This window comes from Chiloscyllium plagiosum, unplaced genomic scaffold (assembly GCF_037043375.1).
Source record: "Chiloscyllium plagiosum isolate Xiang-an unplaced genomic scaffold, Cpla_swu_hap1 HiC_scaffold_34, whole genome shotgun sequence".
In the NCBI taxonomy this organism is placed as follows: domain Eukaryota; kingdom Metazoa; phylum Chordata; class Chondrichthyes; order Orectolobiformes; family Hemiscylliidae; genus Chiloscyllium; species Chiloscyllium plagiosum.
Genome location: NW_028270172.1, coordinates 24,961,264 through 24,977,651, shown reverse-complemented (window position 1 = coordinate 24,977,651; position 16,388 = coordinate 24,961,264). Strand labels below are relative to the sequence as shown.

Sequence of the window (16,388 nt, the reverse complement as noted above, 5' to 3'; positions counted from 1 at the left end):
ATCCATGTTAATCAGTGTTAAAAGTATTTAAGTTTGTTTTAAAGGTCTTGGGAAGAGGCTTTAACTGAAGAAAATAACATCAAGTGAATGCAGAAATATACTGAAAAGAAACCAATTATGCTTCTGTTATCTGAGTAAGGACAATTAGCATAGAGAGAACTGGGATTCTTCCTTGAAATGTAAGTGACTGTAACATTTTTGCTCAGGTAGAAAGGTTGAATCTTTCTTTATGGTATTTGTGGCGAGCTTGTTTCAATTTGTTGTTCTATAATGTCATTTTTATTTCTTTTGTGTAATAAACTTTTTTTTTTGTTGTTAAAAGGAAATGGGCAGCCTCTTTTTAATGACTGACCTCCATGACAAACAAAAGCAAAAATAAAACCTATGGTCTCCCATGTCTCACTCTAACATGTGACGTGTCCAGAATTCCGACTAGGAGTAAAGAGCAGGCTCGATAGGTCCCGGGTCCACTGATGCCTCTACCTCTTGTTTCTCAAAAATGGCCTTTGTTTTATTTCATCTCGGGGATGTTTGCTCATTCTGTTAGCATTTGCCAAGTTAGCGCCTACTTGCCTGCCTTGGCATCCATGCCTTGCCTGCCTTGGCATGCCAGTTGGTGCATTGATGCTTCATCCAGAGCCAAAGACTGTCTGTACTGTAACTTCGCTACAGGTATGTAGGCTGCTTGACCTACTTGTCAATCAGAATGGGCCTTGATGTATGGCAAACACTGTGCATTTATTCAAGCAGACGGCCATGTTGAAATCTGGGTGGGGTCCAGTCCTGAGTCCAGCAAGGGGTCTTGGGAGTGCCACCCAGAGGAACGTTCCACATGCAGTGCGGGGGCTTGGCTGCACTCGGTTGTCAGCTCAGGCCATTCACTCTCCGCTGATTTGTCTGACTGCAGTCCGGAGTGTGAGCCATGGTACGACCAGTAGAGACAGCATCAAAGTCAAGGGAATCATGTCTCTGCAGTCAGGAGATCCCAAGACAGACGCTGGAGTTGGCTCAGTTAGGTCGAGGGGATGCTCATCAGAGTTGGCCAGAGCTCTAGGGCGATCACACTCCTGGCCAAGGAGGGTCCAAACATGAACTCTAGAGTATCTGGAGATACAGCTACCAAAATGGCTGGGGGAGTCAAGGCTGAAAGAGAGGGGAAGGTAAAGCATTGGCATGGGAACAGGGCCACGACGAGAGCAATCCCTGGGTATATTGACGGCATGAAGAGCAGAATTGGAGGTTTACACTTTGGGAGGAATCATTATTGGAACTGACCCCTCCCATCACCCCCACAGGGAGAGTGCAGGAGACAGGATGGGCATCATTAAAGTGTTATGTTTGGGTTCAAGGGACAAGATGAGCAAAGGAGTTGCGGTTCAATGTGGTGGATCTTCACATTGCGGGGAGATGGGTGGAAATGGGCTGTTATGTGAGGTACAAGGGACGTAGAAATTGTGGGGGTACCTGGCAAACAGGAGGGGGGCCCATACTAATATTGTGGCCACAAGGAGCTGTATGTTCTGCCATCTCTTGCTGTTTTCTGAATGTGCAGTGCAACAGAGGAGGGGCTGGATGGAACCAGTATCACTTTGATGGATGAAAGCTCAGGATCCATGCCTCTGAACATGAGGACATTAAAGGAACAAATACATGAAGCATGGACTTCTAAACTCCAGTTATGTTTCATTTGCAAACATTACTTTGCATGTCTGCAGTGCATGAGGAGTTAATGCGCTTATGTGACAACCGTTGATCAAAAGTGGATTGCACCATGTCACTGCTAAACTGACATTGTCATCTCCATGATGCTGGAGTTGGCAGCAATAACTTAAAAGGAGATGAATGCTGCTCAAAAGCACCCCGTGACTTGTGGAATATCCAAGGGTGCTGTGGGCCGATCATGAACCATGGAAGTATGGCAATGCCATCCAATGGACAGGGGAAGTATGGCAGAAGAGTCAAGTGAATTCAAAGGAAGGTGGAATGGTTGAAGTGGGTCTGGGATGAGAATGTGACCACACTGCAGGCACATCCTTTTGGAGCTAATGCGCTGGTCACTCACGCAGAGTGGCACCTTTTACCAAGTTGTGCACATGCTGCTTGGGATGGTACAGGCGATAGAACTGCCTGAAAGTGCAGGTTCTCAACTTGGAGCAGGTAGGTGTGCTCTTCATTGTAATCAGACAGAGTGTGCCTTACCATCTGGGTGTCATCCACATATCTCACAGTCGGAACAGGGTTCAAGATGTTGTGATTGGAGCTGGGGGAATCAGGAATTGTTGGCTGAGGACACCGGTGAGGCCACTGAGCTGGAGGAGGCTCTCTTTGTGGATGACAGAGCTCAGCTACATTGGTCTCTTCCAGACAAGACCTGATTAACACTCGGTTCCAGTAGATGTGAGCTGGGTCCAGCAGAACATCGTGGGCCATCAAGGTCATTTGGTTCACATTGTGGGGGAAACTGCAGCCTCTGTTCATTTCCACTGTGTTCCCTTTTGCTAGCTGGCAATAAAAGCTCACGTTGGACTGGTCCGATTGCTTGCCTGTATGCGATGTTACCTTACTGAGCAGTGACAAGATGTTGGTGTCTAGTGGGCATTGGGGAAATAGTAGCAAGCACTCTGATAGGGTCTTCAAATGAGATGTGTCTAAGTTCGGCTTGGTGATAAAACAGCAACGAGGCTGAGAGAATGGGGTTGCATGTCAACCCATGCTGACTCTGTGCCATTAACAACGTGGCTTTGTAGTTGCCTTGCCATTAAGCTGCTGGTGACACAGTGTGATGGTGTAGTTCCAGTGTGGCGGTGTAGTCCCAGGGTGATGGTGTAGTCCCAGTGTAGCGGTGTAGTCCTAGTGTGACGGTGTAGTCCCAGTGTGGCGGTGTAGTCCCAGAGTGACTGTGTTGTCCCAGTGTGAGGGTGTAGTCCCAGAGTGACGGTGTAGTCCCAGTGCAGCGGTGTAGTCCCAGTGCAGCGGTGTAGTCCCAGTGTGATGCCGTAGTCCCAGTGTGGCGGTGTAGTCCCAGTGTGACGGTGTCGTCCCAGTGTGACGGTGTCATCCCAGTGTGGCGGTGTAGTCCCAGAGTGACAGTGTAGTCCCAGTGTGGCGGTGTAGTTCCTGTGCAGTGGTGTGGTCCCAGTGCGATGGCTTGGTGCCAGTGTGATGGCGTAGTCCCAGTGTGACGGTGTAGTCCCAGTATGGTGGTATAGTCCCAGTGCAGTGGTGTAGTCCCAGTGTGCTGGCGTAGTCCCAGTGCAGTGGTGTTGTCCCATTGTGGTGTTGTAGTCCCAGTGTGGCGGTGTAGTGCCAGAGTAACGGTGTAGGCCCAGTGTGGCGGTGTAGTCCCAGTGTGACGGTATCGTCCCAGTGTGATGGTGTAGTCCCAGTGCAGCGGTGTTGTCCCAGTGTGGCGGTGAAGTCCGAGAGTATCGGTGTAGTCCCAGTGCAGCGGTCTTGTCCCAGTGTGACGATGTAGTCGCAGTGTGACGGTGTCATCCCAGTGTGACGGTGTCGTCCCAGTGAGGCAGTGTAGTACCAGAGTGACGGTGTTCTCCCAGTGTGGTGTAGTCCCAGTGCGAACAGTGTATCCCAGTGTGACGGTGTCGTCCCAGTGCGGCAGTGTAGTACCAGAGTGACGGTGTTCTCCCAGTGAGGTGGTGTAGTCCCAGTGCGACGGTGTAGTCCCAGTGTGGCGGTGTAGTCCCAAAGTGACGGTGTAGTCCCAGTGTGACAGTGTAGTCCCAGTGCGGCGGTGTAGTCCCAGTGTGGCAGTGTTTTCCCAGTGTAACGGTGTAGTCCCAGTGTGACGGTGTAGTCCCAGAGTGACTGTGTTGTCCCAGTGTGACAGTGTAGACCCAGAGTGATGGTGTAGTCCCAGTGCGGTGGTGTAGTCCCAGTGCGGCAGTGTTATCCCAGTGTGGCGATTAGTCCCAGAGTGACGGTATAATCCCAGTGTGACGGTGTAGTCCCAGTGTGGAGGTGTAGTCCCAGAGTGCTGTGTTGTCCCAGTGTGAGGGTGTAGTCCCAGAGTGACGGTGTAGTCCCAGTATGGAGGTGTAGTCCCAGTGCAGCGGTGTAGTCCCAGTGCGGCAGTGTAGTCCCAGTGTGGCGGTGTAGTCCCAAAGTGACGGTGTAGTCCCAGTGTGACAGTGTAGTCCCAGTGCGGCGGTGTAGTCCCAGTGTGGCGGTGTAGTCCCAGTGCATCGGTGTTGTCCAGGTGTGACGGTGTACTCCCAGTGTGATGGTGTAATCCCAGTGCGGCGGTGTAGTCCCAGTGTGACAGTGTAGTCTCAGAGTGACGGTGTTGTCCCAGTGCGGCAGTGTTGTTTCAGTGTGGCGGTGTTGTCCCCGTGTGAAGGTGTAGTCTCAGAGTAGCGGTGTTGTCCCAGCGTGAAGGTGTAGTCTCAGAGTGGCGGTGTAGTCCCAGTGCGGTGATGTAGTCCCAGTGTGGCGGTGTAGTCAGAGAGTGACGGTGTTGTCCCAGAGTGATGGTGTAGTTCCAGTGTGATGGTGTAGTCCCAGTGCGGCAGTGTTGTCCCAGTGTGGCGATGTAGTCACAGAGTGACGGTGTAGTCCCAGTGCTGCGGTGTTGTTTTAGTGTAACGGTGTAGTCCCAGTGCGGCGGTGTAGTCCCAGAGTGACGGTGTAGTCACAGTGTGGATTTGTAGTCCCAGAGTGACTGTGTTGTCCCAGTATGAGGGAGTAGTCCCAGAGTGACGGTGTAGTCCCAGTGCAGAGGTGTAGTCCCAGAGTGACGGTGTTGTCACAGTGTGAGGGTGCAGTCCCAGAGTGACGGTGTAGTCCCAGTACGGTGGTATAGTCCCAGAGCAGTGGTGTAGTCCCAGTGTTATGGCGTAGTCCCAGTGCGGCGGTGTAGTCCCAAAGTGATGGTGTAGTCCAAGTGTGACAGTGTAGTCCCAATGCGATGGTGTAGTCCCAGTGTGGTCGTGTAGTCCCAGAGTGACGGTGTAGTCCCAGTACGGTGGTATAGTCCCAGTGCAGTGGTGTAGTCCCAGTGTTATGGCGTAGTCCCAGTGCGGCGGTGTAGTCCCAAAGTGATGGTGTAGTCCGAGTGTGACAGTGTAGTCCCAGTGCGGCGGTGTAGTCCCAGTGTGGCGGTGTAGTCCCAGTGCAGCAGAGTTCCAGTGTGTCGGTATAGTCCCCGTGTGATGGTGTAGTCCCAGTGCGACGGTGTAGTCCCAGAGTGGCGGTGTAGTCCCAGTGCGGCAGAGTTCCAGTGTGACGATTTAGTCCCCGTCAGTGTGATGGCATAGTCCCAGTGAGGCGGTGTCGTCCCAGTGCAGTGCTGTAGTCCCAGTGTGACAGTGTAGTCCCAGTGCGGCAGTGTAGTCCCAGTGTGGCGGTGTAGTCCCAGTGCGGCAGAGTTCCAGTGTGACGGTATAGTCCCCGTGTGATGGTGTAGTCCCAGAGTGGCAGTGTAGTCCCAGAGTGGCTGTGTAGTCCCAGAGTGGCTGTGTAGTCCGAGTGCGGCGGTGTTGTTTCAGTGTGGCGTTGTAGTCTCAGAGTGATGGTGTTGTCCCAGTGTGACGGTGTAGTCCCAGTGCGGCAGTGTTGTCCTAGTGTGGTGGTCTAGTCCCAGAGTGACTGTGTTGTCCTAGTGAGACGGTGTAGTCCCAGTGTGGTGGTGTAGTCCCAGTACGGTGGTATAGTCCCAGTGCAGTGGTGTAGTCCCAGTGTTATGGCGTAGTCCCAGTGCTGCGGGGTAGTCCCAAAGTGATGGTGTAGTCCGAGTGTGACAGTGTAGTCCCAGTGCGACGGTGTAGTCCCAGTGCGGCGGTGTAGTCCCAGTGTGGCGGTGTAGTCCCAGTGCAGCAGAGTTCCAGTGTGTCGGTATAGTCCCCGTTAGTGTGATGGCATAGTCCCAGTGAGGCGGTGTCGTCCCAGTGCAGTGCTGTAGTCCCAGTGTGGCGGTGTAGTCCCAGTGCGGCAGAGTTCCAGTGTGACGGTATAGTCCCCGTGTGATGGTGTAGTCTCAGTGTGACTGTGTAGTCCCAGTGTGACGGTGTAGTCCCAGTGCGGCGGTGTTGTTTCAGTGTGGCGTTGTAGTCTCAGAGTGACTGTGTTGTCCCAGTGTGACGGTGTAGTCCCAGTGCGGCAGTGTTGTCCTAGTGTGGTGGTCTAGTCCCAGAGTGACCGTGTTGTCCCAGTGAGATGGTGTAGTCCCAGTGCAGCAGAGTCCCAGTGTGACGGTATAGTCCCCATGTGAGATGTAGTCCCAGTGCGGCGGTGTTGTCCTAGAGTGACGGTGTAGTCCCAAAGTGATGGTGTAGTCCCAGTGCGGCGGTGTTGTTTCAGTGCAGCGGTGTAGTCTCAGTGTGACTGTGTTGTCCCAGTGTGAGGGTGTAGTCCCAGTGTGGCGGTGTAGTCCCAGAGTGACTGTGTTGTCCCAGTGTGAGGGTGTAGTCCCAGAGTGATGGTGTAGTCCCAGTGCGACAGTGTAGTCCCAGAGTGAAGGTGTAGTCCCAGTGCGGCAGTGTTTTCCCAGTGCAGCGGTGTAGTCCCAGTGTGACGGTGTAGTCCAGTGTGGTGGTGTAGTCCCAGTGTGTTGGCGTAGTCCCAGTGCGGCGGTGTAGTCCCAAAGTGATGGTGTAGTCCAAGTGTGACAGTGTAGTCCCAATGCGATGGTGTAGTCCCAGTGTGGTCGTGTAGTCCCAGAGTGACGGTGTAGTCCCAGTACGGTGGTATAGTCCCAGTGCAGTGGTGTAGTCCCAGTGTTATGGCGTAGTCCCAGTGCGGCGGTGTAGTCCCAAAGTGATGGTGTAGTCCGAGTGTGACAGTGTAGTCCCAGTGCGGCGGTGTAGTCCCAGAGTGACGGTGTAGTCCCAGTACGGTGGTATAGTCCCAGTGCAGTGGTGTAGTCCCAGTGTTATGGCGTAGTCCCAGTGCGGCGGTGTAGTCCCAAAGTGATGGTGTAGTCCGAGTGTGACAGTGTAGTCCCAGTGCGGCGGTGTAGTCCCAGTGTGGCGGTGTAGTCCCAGTGCAGCAGAGTTCCAGTGTGTCGGTATAGTCCCCGTGTGATGGTGTAGTCCCAGTGCGACGGTGTAGTCCCAGAGTGGCGGTGTAGTCCCAGTGTGGCAGAGTTCCAGTGTGACGGTATAGTCCCCGTCAGTGTGATGGCATAGTCCCAGTGAGGCGGTGTCGTCCCAGTGCAGTGCTGTAGTCCCAGTGTGACGGTGTAGTCCCAGTGCGGCAGTGTAGTCCCAGTGTGGCGGTGTAGTCCCAGTGCGGCAGAGTTCCAGTGTGACGGTATAGTCCCCGTGTGATGGTGTATTCCCAGAGTGGCTGTGTAGTCCCAGAGTGGCTGTGTAGTCCGAGTGCGGCGGTGTTGTTTCAGTGTGGCGTTGTAGTCTCAGAGTGATGGTGTTGTCCCAGTGTGACGGTGTAGTCCCAGTGCGGCAGTGTTGTCCTAGTGTGGTGGTCTAGTCCCAGAGTGACTGTGTTGTCCTAGTGAGACGGTGTAGTCCCAGTGTGGTGGTGTAGTCCCAGTGCAGCAGTGTTGTCCTAGTGTGGTGGTCTAGTCCCAGAGTGACTGTGTTGTCCTAGTGAGACGGTGTAGTCCCAGTGTGGTGGTGTAGTCCCAGTACGGTGGTATAGTCCCAGTGCAGTGGTGTAGTCCCAGTGTTATGGCGTAGTCCCAGTGCTGCGGGGTAGTCCCAAAGTGATGGTGTAGTCCGAGTGTGACAGTGTAGTCCCAGTGCGACGGTGTAGTCCCAGTGTGGTGGTGTAGTCCCAGTGTGACGGTGTAGTCCCAGTGCGGCGGTGTAGTCCCAGTGTGGCGGTGTAGTCCCAGTGCAGCAGAGTTCCAGTGTGTCGGTATAGTCCCCGTGTGATGGTGTAGTCCCAGAGCGGCGGTGTAGTCCCAGTGCGGCAGAGTTCCAGTGTGACGGTATAGTCCCCGTGTGATGGTGTAGTCCCAGAGTGGCAGTGTAGTCCCAGAGTGGCGGTGTAGTCCGAGTGCGGCGGTGTTGTTTCAGTGTGGCGTTGTAGTCTCAGAGTGACTGTGTTGTCCCAGTGTGACGGTGTAGTCCCAGTGCGGCAGTGTTGTCCTAGTGTGGTGGTCTAGTCCCAGAGTGACTGTGTTGTCCCAGTGAGATGGTGTAGTCCCAGTGCAGCAGAGTCCCAGTGTGACGGTATAGTCCCCATGTGAGATGTAGTCCCAGTGCGGCGGTGTTGTCCTAGAGTGACGGTGTAGTCCCAAAGTGATGGTGTAGTCCCAGTGCGGCGGTGTTGTTTCAGTGCAGCGGTGTAGTCTCAGTGTGACTGTGTAGTCCCAGTGTGACGGTGTAGTCCCAGTGCGGCAGTGTTTTCCCAGTGTGGCGGTGCAGTCCCAAAGTGACAATGTAGTCCCAGTGTAGCGTTCTGGTCCCAGTGCGGTGGTCTAGTCCCAGTGCGACTGATAGTCCCAGTGTAATGGTGTAGTCCCAGTGAGGCGGTGTTGTCCCAGTGTGACAGTGTAGTCCCAACGTGGTGGTGTAGTCCGAAAGTGACAGTGTAGTCCCAGTGTGATGGTGTAGTCCCAGTGCGGTGGTGTAGTCCCAGTGTGACAGTGTGGTCCCAGTACGGTGGTACAGTGCCAGTGTAGTGAAGTAGTCCCAGTGTGATGGCGTAGTCCCAGTGTGACGGTATAGTCCCAGTGCGGCAGTGATGTCCCAGTGCAGCAGTGTAGTCCCAGAGTGACTGTGTTTCCCCAGTGGAAGGGTGTAGCTCCAGAGTGACAGTGTAGTCCCAGTGCGGCGGTGCTGTTTCAGTGTAGTGGTGTAGTCCCAGTGTGACGGTGTAGTCCCAGTGTGATGGCGTCGTCCCACTGTGACGGTGTAGTCCCAGAACGGTGGTATAGTCCCAGTGCAGCGGTGTCGTCACAATGTGATGGCGTAGTCCCAGTGAGGCGGTGTAGTCCCAGTGCGGCGGTGTAGTCCCAGAGTGAAGGTGTAGTCCCAGTGTGGCAGTGTTTTCCCAGTGCAGCGGTGTAGTCCCAGTGTGGCGGTGTAGTCCCAGTGTGGCGGTGTAGTCCCAGAGTGACGGTGTTGTCCCAGAGTGATGGTGTAGTTCCAGTGTGATGGTGTAGTCCCAGTGCGGCAGTGTTGTCCCAGTGTGGCGATGTAGTCACAGAGTGACGGTGTAGTCCCAATGCTGCGGTATTGTTTCAGTGTAACGGTGTAGTCCCAGTGCGGCGGTGTAGTCCCAGAGTGACGGTGTAGTCACAGTGTGGATTTGTAGTCCCAGAGTGACTGTGTTGTCCCAGTATGAGGGAGTAGTCCCAGAGTGACGGTGTAGTCCCAGTGCAGAGGTGTAGTCCCAGAGTGACGGTGTTGTCACAGTGTGAGGGTGCAGTCCCAGAGTGACGGTGTAGTCCCAGTACGGTGGTATAGTCCCAGAGCAGTGGTGTAGTCCCAGTGTTATGGCGTAGTCCCAGTGCGGCGGTGTAGTCCCAAAGTGATGGTGTAGTCCAAGTGTGACAGTGTAGTCCCAATGCGATGGTGTAGTCCCAGTGTGGTCGTGTAGTCCCAGAGTGACGGTGTAGTCCCAGTACGGTGGTATAGTCCCAGTGCAGTGGTGTAGTCCCAGTGTTATGGCGTAGTCCCAGTGCGGCGGTGTAGTCCCAAAGTGATGGTGTAGTCCGAGTGTGACAGTGTAGTCCCAGTGCGGCGGTGTAGTCCCAGTGTGGCGGTGTACTCCCAGTGCAGCAGAGTTCCAGTGTGTCGGTATAGTCCCCGTGTGATGGTGTAGTCCCAGTGCGACGGTGTAGTCCCAGAGTGGCGGTGTAGTCCCAGTGCGGCAGAGTTCCAGTGTGACGGTATAGTCCCCGTCAGTGTGATGGCATAGTCCCAGTGAGGCGGTGTCGTCCCAGTGCAGTGCTGTAGTCCCAGTGTGACGGTGTAGTCCCAGTGCGGCAGTGTAGTCCCAGTGTGGCGGTGTAGTCCCAGTGCGGCAGAGTTCCAGTGTGACGGTATAGTCCCCGTGTGATGGTGTAGTCCCAGAGTGGCAGTGCAGTCCCAGAGTGGCTGTGTAGTCCCAGAGTGGCTGTGTAGTCCGAGTGCGGCGGTGTTGTTTCAGTGTGGCGTTGTAGTCTCAGAGTGATGGTGTTGTCACAGTGTGACGGTGTAGTCCCAGTGCGGCAGTGTTGTCCTAGTGTGGTGGTCTAGTCCCAGAGTGACTGTGTTGTCCTAGTGTGATGGTGTAGTCCCAGTGTGGTGGTGTAGTCCCAGTACGGTGGTATAGTCCCAGTGCAGTGGTGTAGTCCCAGTGTTATGGCGTAGTCCCAGTGCTGCGGGGTAGTCCCAAAGTGATGGTGTAGTCCGAGTGTGACAGTGTAGTCCCAGTGCGACGGTGTAGTCCCAGTGTGGTGGTGTAGTCCCAGTGTGACGGTGTAGTCCCAGTGTGGCGGTGTAGTCCCAGTGTGGCGGTGTAGTCCCAGTGCAGCAGAGTTCCAGTGTGTCGGTATAGTCCCCGTGTGATGGTGTAGTCCCAGTGTGACGGTGTAGTCCCAGAGTGGCGGTGTAGTCCCAGTGCGGCAGAGTTCCAGTGTGACGGTATAGTCCCCGTTAGTGTGATGGCATAGTCCCAGTGAGGCGGTGTCGTCCCAGTGCAGTGCTGTAGTCCCAGTGTGGCGGTGTAGTCCCAGTGCGGCAGAGTTCCAGTGTGACGGTATAGTCCCCGTGTGATGATGTAGTCCCAGAGTGGCAGTGTAGTCCCAGAGTGGTGGTGTAGTCCGAGTGCGGCGGTGTTGTTTCAGTGTGGCGTTGTAGTCTCAGAGTGACTGTGTTGTCCCAGTGTGACGGTGTAGTCCCAGTGCGGCAGTGTTGTCCTAGTGTGGTGGTCTAGTCCCAGAGTGACCTTGTTGTCCCAGTGAGATGGTGTAGTCCCAGTGCAGCAGAGTCCCAGTGTGACGGTATAGTCCCCATGTGAGATGTAGTCCCAGTGCGGCGGTGTTGTCCTAGAGTGACGGTGTAGTCCCAAAGTGATGGTGTAGTCCCAGTGCGGCGGTGTTGTTTCAGTGCAGCGGTGTAGTCTCAGTGTGACTGTGTAGTCCCAGTGTGACGGTGTAGTCCCAGTGCGGCAGTGTTTTCCCAGTGTGGCGGTGCAGTCCCAAAGTGACAATGTAGCCCCAGTGTAGCGTTCTGGTCCCAGTGCGGTGGTCTAGTCCCAGTGCGACTGATAGTCCCAGTGTAATGGTGTAGTCCCAGTGAGGCGGTGTTGTCCCAGTGTGACAGTGTAGTCCCAACGTGGTGGTGTAGTCCGAAAGTGACAGTGTAGTCCCAGTGTGATGGTGTAGTCCCAGTGCGGTGGTGTAGTCCCAGTGTGACAGTGTGGTCCCAGTACGGTGGTACAGTGCCAGTGCAGCGAAGTAGTCCCAGTGTGATGGCGTAGTCCCAGTGTGACGGTATAGTCCCAGTGCGGCAGTGATGTCCCAGTGCAGCAGTGTAGTCCCAGAGTGACTGTGTTTCCCCAGTGGAAGGGTGTAGCTCCAGAGTGACAGTGTAGTCCCAGTGCGGCGGTGCTGTTTCAGTGTAGTGCTGTAGTCCCAGTGTGACGGTGTAGTCCCAGTGTGATGGCGTCGTCCCACTGTGACGGTGTAGTCCCAGTACGGTGGTATAGTCCCAGTGCAGTGGTGTCGTCACAATGTGATGGCGTAGTCTCAGTGAGGCGGTGTAGTCCCAGTACGGCGGTGTAGTCCCAGTGTGGCGGTGTAGTCCCAGTGTGACAGTGTAGTCCCAGTGTGGCGGTGTAGTCCCAGAGTGACGGTGTTGTCCCAGTGTGGTGGTGTAGTCCCAGTGTGATGATGTAGTCCCAGTGCGGCAGTGTTGTTTCAGTGCGGCGGTGTAGTCCCAGTGTGAATGTGTAGTCTCAGAGTGATGGTGTTGTCCCAGTGTGGCGGTGTAGTCCCAGTGCAGCGGTGTAGTCCCAGTGTGACGATTTAGTCCCAGAGAGACGGTGTAGTCCCAGTGTGACAGTGTAGTCCCAGTGTGATGGTGTAGTCCCAGAGCTGCAGTGTTGTTTCAGTGTAGCGGTGTAGTACCAGTGCGGCGGTGTAGTCCCAGAGTGACGGTGTAGTCCCAGTGCGGAGGTGTAGTCCCAGAGTGACAGTGTTGTCCCATTGTGAGGGTGTAGTCCCAGAATGGCGGTATAGTCACAGTGCGGCAGTGTTGTTTCAGTGTAGCGGTGTAGTACCAGTGCGGCGGTGTAGTCCCAAAGTGACTGTGTTGTCCTAGTGTGAGGGTGTAGTCCCAGAGTGGCGGTGTAGTCCCAGAGTGACTGTGTTGTCCCAGTGTGAAGGTGTAGTCCCAGAGTGATGGTGTAGTCCAGTGCGGAGGTGTAGTCCCAGAGTGATAGTGTTGTCCCAGTGTGAGGGTGTAGTCCCAGAGTGACGGTGTCGTCCCTGTACGGTGGTATAGTCCCAGTGTTATGGCGTAGTCCCAGTGTGGCGGTGTAGCTCCAGTGCGTCGGTGTTGTCCCAGTGTGACGGTGTACTCCCAGTATGACGGTGTAGTCCCAGTGCGGCAGTGTTGTTTCAGTGCGGCGGTGTAGTCCCAGTGTGAACGTGTAGTCTCAGAGTGACGGTGTTGTCCCAGTGTGACGGTGTAGTCCCAGTGCGGTGGTGTAGTCCCAGTGTGGCGGTTTAGTCCCAGAGAGACGGTGTAGTCCCAGTGTGACAGTGTAGTCCCAGTGTGGCAGTGTTGTCCCAGTGTGGCGGTGTAGTCCCAGAATGGCGGTGTAGTCCCAGTGCGGCAGTGTTGTTTCAGTGTAACGGTGTTGTACTAGTGCGGAGGTGTAGTCCCAGAGTGACAGTGTTGTCCCAGTGTGAGGGTGTAGTCCCAGAATGGCGGTGTAGTCCCAGTGCAGCAGTGTTGTTTCAGTGTAGCGGTGTAGTACCACTGCGGCGGTGTAGTCCCAAAGTGACTGTGTTGTCCCAGCGTGAGGGTGTAGTCCCAGAGTGACAGTGTCGTCCCAGTGCGGAGGTGTAGTCCCAGAGTGACTGTGTTGTCCCAGTGTGAAGGTGTAGTCCCAGAGTGACGGTGTAGTCCAGTGCAGAGGTGTAGTCCCAGAGTGACAGTGTTGTCCCAGTGTAAGGGTGTAGTCCCAGAATGGCGGTGTAGTCCCAGTGTGGCAGTGTTGTTTCAGTGTAGCGGTGTAGTACCAGTGCGGCGGTGTAGTCCCAAAGTGACTGTGTTGTCCCAGTGTGAGGGTGTAGTCCCAGAGTGACGGTGTAGTCCCAGTACGGTGGTATAGTCCCAGTGCAGTGGTGTAGTCCCAGTGTTATGGCGTAGTCCCAGTATGACGGTGTAGTCCTAGTGCGGCGGTGTAGTCCCAGTGTGACAGTGTAGTCCCAAAGTGACAGTGTAGTCCTAGTGTGACAGTGTAGTCCCAGTGTGACGGTGTAGTCCCAAAGTGACGGTGTAGCCCTAGTGTGACGGTGTAGTCCCAGTGCGGCAGTGTAGTCCCAAAGTGACAGTGTAGTCCTAGTGTGACAGTGTAGTCCCAGTGTGACGGTGTAGTCCCAAAGTGACGGTGTAGCCCTAGTGTGACGGTGTAGTCCCAGTGTGGCAGTGTAGTCCCAGACTGATGGTGTAGTCCCAGTGTGGCAGTGTAGTCCCAAAGTGACAGTGTAGTCCTAGTGTGACAGTGTAGTCCCAGTGTGACGGTGTAGTCCCAAAGTGACGGTGTAGCCCTAGTGTGACGGTGTAGTCCCAGTGCGGCAGTGTAGTCCCAGAGTGACGGTGTAGTCCCAGTGTGGCGGTGTAGCCCCAGTGTGGCAGTGTAGACCCAGTGTGGCGGTGTAGTCCCAAAGTGACAGTGTAGTCCCAAAGTGACGGTGTAGTCCCAAGGTGACGGTGTAGTCCCAGAGTGACGGTGTAGTCCCAAAGCGACGGTGTAGTCCCAGTGTGGCAGTGTAGCCCCAGTGTGGCAGTGTAGACCCAGTGTGGCGGTGTAGTCCCAAAGCGACGGTGTAGTCCCAGAGTGACGGTGTAGTCCCAAAGCGACGGTGTAGTCCCAAAGTGACGGTGTAGTTCCAAAGTGGCGGTGTTGTTTCAGTGCAGCTTGTAGTCTCAGTGTGACTGTGTAGTCCCAGTGTGACGGTGTAGTCCCAGTGCGGCAGTGTTTTCCCAGTGTGGCGGTGCAGTCCCAAAGTGACAATGTAGTCCCAGTGTAGCGTTCTGGTCCCAGTGCGGTGGTCTAGTCCCAGTGCGACTGATAGTCCCAGTGTAATGGTGTAGTCCCAGTGAGGCGGTGTTGTCCCAGTGTGACAGTGTAGTCCCAACGTGGTGGTGTAGTCCGAAAGTGACAGTGTAGTCCCAGTGTGATGGTGTAGTCCCAGTGCGGTGGTGTAGTCCCAGTGTGACAGTGTGGTCCCAGTACGGTGGTACATTGCCAGTGCAGCGAAGTAGTCCCAGTGTGATGGCGTAGTCCCAGTGTGACGGTATAGTCCCAGTGCGGCAGTGATGTCCCAGTGCAGCAGTGTAGTCCCAGAGTGACTGTGTTGCCCCAGTGGAAGGGTGTAGCTCCAGAGTGACAGTGTAGTCCCAGTGCGGCGGTGCTGTTTCAGTGTAGTGCTGTAGTCCCAGTGTGACGGTGTAGTCCCAGTGTGATGGCGTCGTCCCACTGTGACGGTGTAGTCCCAGTACGGTGGTATAGTCCCAGTGCAGCGGTGTCGTCACAATGTGATGGCGTAGTCTCAGTGAGGCGGTGTAGTCCCAGTGCGGCGGTGTAGTCCCAGAGTGAAGGTGTAGTCCCCGTGTGGCAGTGTTTTCCCAGTGCAGCGGTGTAGTCCCAGTGTGGCGGTGTAGTCCCAGTGTGGCGGTGTAGTCCCAGTGTGATGGCATAGTCCCAGTGTGGCGGTGTAGTCTCAGGGTGATGGTGTAGTCCCAGGGTGACGGTGTAGTCCCAGTGTGGCGGTGTAGTCCTAGTGTGACGGTGTAGTCCCAGTGTGGCGGTGTAGTCCCAGAGTGACTGTGTTGTCCCAGTGTGAGGGTGTAGTCCCAGAGTGACGGTGTATTCCCAGTGCGACGGTGTAGTCCCAGAGTGAAGGTGTAGTCCCAGTGCGGCAGTGTTTTCCCAGTGCAGCGGTGTGGTCCCAGTGTGACGGTGTAGTCCAGTGTGGTGGTGTAGTCCCAGTGTGATGGCATAGTCCCAGTGTGGCGGTGTAGTCTCAGGGTGATGGTGTAGTCCCAGGGTGACGGTGTAGTCCCAGTGTGGCGGTGTAGTCCTAGTGTGACGGTGTAGTCCCAGTGCGGCGGTGTAGTCCCAGAGTGAAGGTGTAGTCCCAGTGCGGCAGTGTTTTCCCAGTGCTGCGGTGTAGTCCCAGTGTGGCGGTGTAGTCCCAGTGTGATGGCGTAGTCCCAGTGTGGCGGTGTAGTCTCAGGGTGATGGTGTAGTCCCAGGGTGACGGTGTAGTCCCAGTGTGGCGGTGTAGTCCTAGTGTGACGGTGTAGTCCCAGTGTGGCGGTGTAGTCCCAGAGTGACTGTGTTGTCCCAGTGTGAGGGTGTAGTCCCAGAGTGACGGTGTAGTCCCAGTGCGACGGTGTAGTCCCAGTGTGACGGTGTAGTCCCACTGTGGCGGTGTAGTCCCACTGTGGCGGTGTAGTCCCAGTGTGATGGCGTAGTCCCAGTGTGATGGTGTAGTCCCAGTGTGACGGTGTCGTCCCAGTGTGACGGTGTCATCCCAGTGTGGCACTATAGTCCCAGAGTGACGGTGTAGTCCCAGTGCGAAGATGTTGTTTCAGTGCAGCGGTGTTGTCCCAGTGTGGCGGTGTAGTCCCAGTGCAGCGGTCTTGTCCCAGTGTGACGGTGTCATCCCAGTGCGGCAGTGTAGTACCAGAGTGACGGTGTTCTCCCACTGTGGCGTTGTAGTCCCAGTGCGAAGGTGCCGTCTCAGAGTGACGGTGTTGTCCCAGTGTGACAGTGTAGTCCCAGAGTGACAGTGTAGTCCCAGAGTGACTGTGTTGTCCCAGTGTACAGTGTAAACCCAGAGTAATGGTGTAGCCCCAGTGCGGTGGTGTAGTCCCAGTGCGGCAGTGTTGTCCCAGTGTGGCGGTTAGTCCCAGAGTGACAGTATAGTCCAAAGTGTGACAGTGTAGTCCCAGTGTGGCGGTGTAGTCCCAGAGTGACGGTGTTGTCCCAGTGTGGTGGTGTAGTCCCAGTGTGATGATGTAGTCCCAGTGCGACGGTGCAGTCCCAGAGTGGCAGTGTAGTCCCAGTGCGGCAGAGTTCCAGTGTGACGGTATAGTCCCCGTCAGTGTGATGGCATAGTCCCAGTGAGGCGGTGTCGTCCCAGTGCAGTGCTGTAGTCCCAGTGTGACGGTGTAGTCCCAGTGCGGCAGTGTAGTCCCAGTGTGGCGGTGTAGTCCCAGTGCGGCAGAGTTCCAGTGTGA

The 16,388-nt window shown here is 55.3% G+C and overlaps 1 protein-coding gene across 1 annotated transcript in view; it reads left to right on the top strand.

The window, feature by feature from the left end:
- zdhhc11 (zDHHC palmitoyltransferase 11) overlaps positions 1 to 16,388 on the top strand; it is a 148,941-nt gene that overhangs the window by 30,375 nt on the left and 102,178 nt on the right. The gene's annotated exons all lie outside the window — the stretch shown is intronic.